This window comes from Lactuca sativa, chromosome 9 (assembly GCF_002870075.4).
Source record: "Lactuca sativa cultivar Salinas chromosome 9, Lsat_Salinas_v11, whole genome shotgun sequence".
In the NCBI taxonomy this organism is placed as follows: domain Eukaryota; kingdom Viridiplantae; phylum Streptophyta; class Magnoliopsida; order Asterales; family Asteraceae; genus Lactuca; species Lactuca sativa.
In genome coordinates, this window is record NC_056631.2 from 201,051,387 (window position 1) to 201,057,749 (window position 6,363).

Genomic DNA, 6,363 nt, shown 5'->3' on the forward strand with positions numbered 1-6,363 from the left:
TCCAGAGAATTCGTTGCTCATACCCTGGCTCCCAGTGCCGCTCTTCTTTAGGAGCTGCAAATTTCTAAAGGGATACACACTCTCTTTGCCAAGATTGATTGACTTCCCGACGTCACTTCTGTTAACCAGAGAGTTTTTATCTACTCTTAGTGAAGTTAACCATGATGGTTACTTCATGTTTGCATTCTTTTAGCAACAATTACCAGCTTCATATAGATCAACTATATGGTTTTTTCAATGTGCCTGCCACGAACTCTTCTGCGAGTCCTGTTGGTTTTCATGCACCAACTTTCTGTATATGCATTAATGTAACATCCTGAATTCCAGGTATGAGATTTATTCCTTTTAGCATGTTTTTCCTTTGGAACACGACATGGTGGAAGCCTCACCATGGCGTGTTTAAGGACTTTTGGGCCGCGTATTTTTATGGACTAGCATGGGGAGTTGGTGAGGGGAAACATGGCGTGTTAGCGGTTGGATGAGAAACCCTAAATTTTGGGGTTTTGCATCCTATATAACCTCCTTAAGTCCTTAAGGCTGATCTTTTATCAGCCTCCAAACCCCCATATCGGCTCTTGTGAACCCTAATCATCCTTCCCTCTCATTTGTGAGCTAGTATAGTATTTTGGAGCAAAAGAAGAAGGAAGTTGAAAGAAGGAAGAAAGGATCTTGCAAGCAAAGCTCTCATCTTCAGTTTGGCATGCTTCTAGACCTTTGTAAGTGTCCAAGATCCAATTTTTATTCCTCTATGTAGCTAGATCTTGAGTTTTTTTTTCCTTTTTTCTCCTTATTCTTGGATGTTGATATGGATGGATCTCATAATGTTTGCAACTTTATGAATCTCCAGGTCAAGATGACCTTATAGTGGCTTGGATTTTGTCTTTATCCAAGTTTTGACACCATGCATGGAGTTTAGGTCATATTTTACCTTTTTGACCCATTTTGGGTTCAAGACATGCATTGGACATACATGTCTATATGTCACACCCCCAAAACCAATAAACGGCAGAAACGTTCTGGGGTGGAGGAGGTCATATACAATATCACAACAATGCAAAGTAGTAAACATGCAACAACATCATCCATTGCATTAATAATATAATTTCATACAAGTGTGTCCTGTCAAGTTATAGACACCAAAAAATATACATTAAAATAAAAGAGGAGTCTTGAACGAGCTCCTTCTTCTCAAAACCCGGCACCTTTAGCTGTCTACTGGTGACCTGAGAATACAAGTTATTTTGAAAGCAAGTATCAGCTTTAAAGCTGGTGAGATCATAAGTATATTAGTGTCTGTCTTTGTATGAAAACATTTGTAAGATGTAATGTGTAAGTTTTGTGAAGTCTGTATTTGTTTGAACTCTCCTAGAAAACCCTATGTTTTCTACTAAAGTAGCCTTCTACCAAGGCATCTAGTGTCTGTGTGTGTCTCATGTAAGAGTGTGTATTTTCTCAATTCTGACTATCATTAACCAAAAATATAGTTTTTACATTACTATGCATCATGTGCATGTTCACAAAGTGAATGTAATGGGAAAAATATTATAGTACTGTAGTGTTGTATTAAGTAACTACTGATGTACTAACTACCTTAAGCAATTGTAAATTTTAAGGTAACATGTGATCGGCCTGTATCTTGCTATTGACTCAATAGTAAAACGACAATGTAAGATGCCGTAGAAATGACGTTTGGCACCCGTAGACTTGCAAGTCCCACTGTAGCGAGCAGCAAGGTGTAGGATAGTCAATCCAGTATAGATCTATACACAAACTCATATGCTCCCCAATTAAGGAGATTCTGATACAAAAACAGTCATGGGAGGTAGTGTCATGCCCTGTTTAATGGCTCACATAACTGTGTTAATGTATATGTAATGTATATGTGTGCTAGCTGTATTGTGAGTTCTTTCTCTGTCTAGCCTGTATGTTTGTTTCTCGTCATAGTGTCTATCGTTTGTTTCTCGTCATAGTGTCTATCGTTTGTTTCTCGTCATAGTGTTAACATGTTTGTATACCCTTGCTACCGAAGGGCGTTGTATCCTTTAACTCATGTATGAACTAACTCATTGTAGGTTTCATTCTTCTAGTAATAGTATTAGTATCTTCCTAAACTACTCCTATAGTAGTTTACTAGCAATGTATGATCATGTTTGTGCACGCTTGCTACCCAAAGGTATAGAACTGATTGAAGGAACTTTTATGACTATGTATGTATACATGATATACAACTAATATTTAAACGACCTTCAGACGGATAACAGATGCCCTAAAGCCACATCAAAACAAGGAAAAGGAATTAAAGCGAGCTGGTCTTCCTAAGTCTTTTAAACATTGCTTATATATCTATACATACATACACATGCATTTGACAATATATAAGTATGAAAGAGTTTAAGTAAAATTATTTGATAAGTAAAAGAGTTCGTAAAATCAGTTTGAAGTATAGCAGTTTGGTAAACAGTTTGAACAGTAAGAAAACCATTGATTTTGTAGTTATTAATCACATGTGATTGCTGGAATAACTATAAGTATTTACTTGTATCCCCCCCATAAAAGCATTTAAAAAAATTTAAACCATTGATTAAGGGTTATGAACTCACCTGTAGTGAGTGGTTTGGATGAAAGTGTCGGATAGGCTGCTAAGTGTCAATTCAAGACTTGAACACACACGCGGATCCTATTTAACATATAATGATACATATATGAATATCATTAGTGTTTAAAACAACTTATTATTGAATTGGGACCACCTTGGGGACTAGTAAACACTTATATTGAAGTGTTACAACCATATATGATTGTATGAAGGGGGTATATGGCTTTACAAAGGAGTGTATGGCCAAAATACACACTATATGTGTGTGTGCGTCTAGGTGTGCGGCCATACATGGCGTGTGCGGTTAGGTGTGCGGCCATACATGGCGTGTGCGGTTGGGTGTGCGACCATACATGGTGTGTGCGGCCGTACACCTAGTGTTCTTGGTGTTCTTGGCTAAAGATGTTACCTTTTATGAAGATCCTCAAGGAGATTTGGATGATACTTGAGAGGATTTTCGGGTCCTAGCTTTGTGGAAGTGTTGAAAGTGTTCCAAATGGCTAAGTGTTGAATATATAGGAGGGAGTGTGCGGTTGGGATGGGTGTGTGGCCGCACACTCTTGTGTGCGGCCGCACACACTTTGTGTTGGTGTGATTGGCTAAAATGCAAGCCGATACACCCACAATACTTATCCCACGACTCCTACCCTGCTTATACTAAGCTTTAAACACTCTATTTGACTCCAAACAGTGCTAGAAAATAGCAAAAATGAGTTTAACTTTGGTAAGAAATGAAGAATGTAAGCTAGAAATTTTCGGGTTGCCACACTATAAAGCACCAACCTTTGGGATGATTTTGAGGCTAGAATCTTTTCTGGAAAGGTTGGGTTTCATATCTCAAGGATTATGTGCTTAATGGTTAAGCCCTTGAGTCATCAAGCCTTGTAGATGGGTTTTTTAATACTTGGAGTAGCCCCAATGGATAAAGTTGGAAACTTTATCCTTTTAGATAGCATTTAAATTTAGATCTGAGCCTTAGAGTCCCTGGAATCGAAGGAATAGATGAATATATTAAGTTGGGGAAAACACGGCGTGTTTGCCAACCAACTCGGCGTGTTGGAAAGGGTTTTCCTAACCATTTGATTTCTATAGAAACTCAATGTGTTTATTGGTGCACTCAATGAGTTGGGTCAACATGGACTGTTGACCTTGACCGTTGACTTTGACTTTGGCCATGGTTGACCAAGTTTGACTTTTAAGGTTATTTTGAGTATGTTTGGGTTTTAATGGAATGGTCACTTGGTGGATGTAGGTTTTGAGTAGAAGCTGAGATTCGGAGTTAGACCTTATCAACTCTGTGCAGTATGTGAGGTGAGTCTTCCTCACTATACTTTTGGGTCGAAGGCACCAAGGGCGACCCCTTGATTGGATAAACTGATATTGTGTATGTTGAGTATAGAGTAGATGTGCATGCTAGTTTTGATATGCTAGTTAGGTAGATCTGTAGGACTACCTGTGATATTGCCTATTATCTAAATATGATATTATTTGTTATATGTCGACATATGGTGTGGGTTGGGTTGAGGTTGTACTGTTCCGTGCTATAGCCAACAAACCCTAGAGCATACCATATATGAGCTGAAGGCCAGGACGGGCATGCCAGACTCATACTGAGGGCTCATGAGCATTCTAGATATGAGCTAAGGGTCGGGTGGGGCATGCCAGACTTGTACTGAGGGTCGGGGAGCAAGCCATACATAACCTGTTGGCCTAGGGGGCAAGCCAAACTTATGTTGTGGGCTCAGGGGTAATCCAGTCTATTAGCTGTGGACCCATTGCATGCTGTTATTATATTTGTGATGTTTGATATGTATTAGTATTTTGGGGGAACTCACTGAGCTTTGGGCTTATAGTTTTGGATTATGTTTTAGGTACCTTTGAGGATCGTGGGAAGGCTAAGGCTTGATCGTGTACATCCTCATGTTTTGTTTCATGATTTTTGGATTAGTCTGACGTTTAAACTCGTTTTGAAAACTACAATGCAAACAATTATGATTTTTGGTTGGTTGAAAATTTTTAAATTTTATGAGTGTAACAAGTTGGTATCAGAGCCTTGGTTTTAGTGAATTGGAGGAGCACTCTTGTAAATCCAGTCTTAAAATAAGGAATAAGATTTTAAAATGATTTCCAATCGGTTTTCAAAATAATCAAGGAGGAAGCGATGTGTACGATCAGCCGGAGCCAGTAAGTAGACCCCAAAATACGTTAATATTATTTGATATTATGATATGTTAGAACAACATACTAGTGATAGGCTAGGGCTCTTCGGGATGTTTGCATGATAGAATTGCCTGATTATATGATGTCTGATATCCTAGGGCTCTTCTCTAATGGAATTGACATCATTACTGTAGTTGATTAGTGTATGCATCATGGTCGTACATAATTAAGGTCTTATAGTCTGAGAATGTTTAGTTTCGACTTATTTCCTATTCTTTTTTGATGAAGGTCCAAGGGTAGGATCATATATTCCAATGTCTATAGGGTCCAACGTTATGTATGGATAGCACACATGTGTGCTGCAGGTTTCATGGAAGTTTCATAGATGAGTAGTGTGGGGTTAGCCGACCAGTTTTGATATATATATATATATGTATATATATATATATATATATATATATATATATATATATATAGTTATATTATAAGGTGTGAGGATTGAGAGTATGAGTATGCTAGAAAGTATTGTTAGGCTTGTTGTGGTGATCCTTTGTGTAACAACCCGATTTTTTTTTATTGAATTAGGTCAAACACATCAACTTAAGGTCGAACTTATAAGCTTCTAGACCGAGTATATGTAAGGGTTGCATGTTAAGAAGTGAACCACATAAGAACCAAGAGCCTAGAACAACATTTGAACCTTAAAACCTCAAACAAGTGAGGTTCACGGCCGAGGACCATGTTCACGGCCGTGAACCCCTCTTAGGCCGTGAACTCATGGTATATAGATGATTTTTAGCCACTTTTCCTTCACTTCTTCTTCTCTTGGCTGCAATCACTTCCTTCTCTCTCAAGTATCATAATTCAATAACACCATCTTTCACTCTTAAACACCCCCTTTCCTTTGATACTCCATAGAAGCTTACTAGGATCGTTAAACACTTGCCAAAACACCAAGATCTTCAAGTGTTCTTCACCATTTTGGGCCGTGAACTTCAAGTGGGTCGTGAACCCTTCATCATTTGGGCCGTGAACCATCAAGCTTGGTCCGTGAACACCTCAATCCTAGCTATGATCATCTTTCAGCCTCCTAACTTGCTTCTAGCACTCTTTTGGTGAGTTATTCTTGCATCCTAGGTTGTTTCCCAATCAACTTTGTAGTTAGATTCACTAATTTCATGCCTATATATATATATATATATATATATATATATATATATATATATATATATATATATATGCCATTTAGGACTCATTTGTGCCTCGAGACTTCATTCGTGGAACTTATCATCCTTACTTGAATCTTTAATTGAATCACCCACATAAGGTGAGTTCATACCCCTATAATCAATCTTTTAAATCTTTTTAAATGCTTTTAAGGGGGGGGGGGGGGAGGGGGAATACAAGTTGAACACAATAGTATTGTGTTAATATTTACATGTGATAACCATCACATTAAATGATTTCTTATCCTTTTATAAGTGATCAAATCTATTCAAAAACTCTTTTTAAAGGATGTTACATTGTTGTCTATAAAACTCCGTTTTTAAAGTACATGCATAACTCAGTAGATAATCAATTCTTTTCTACAAATCAGGGACAGTTCA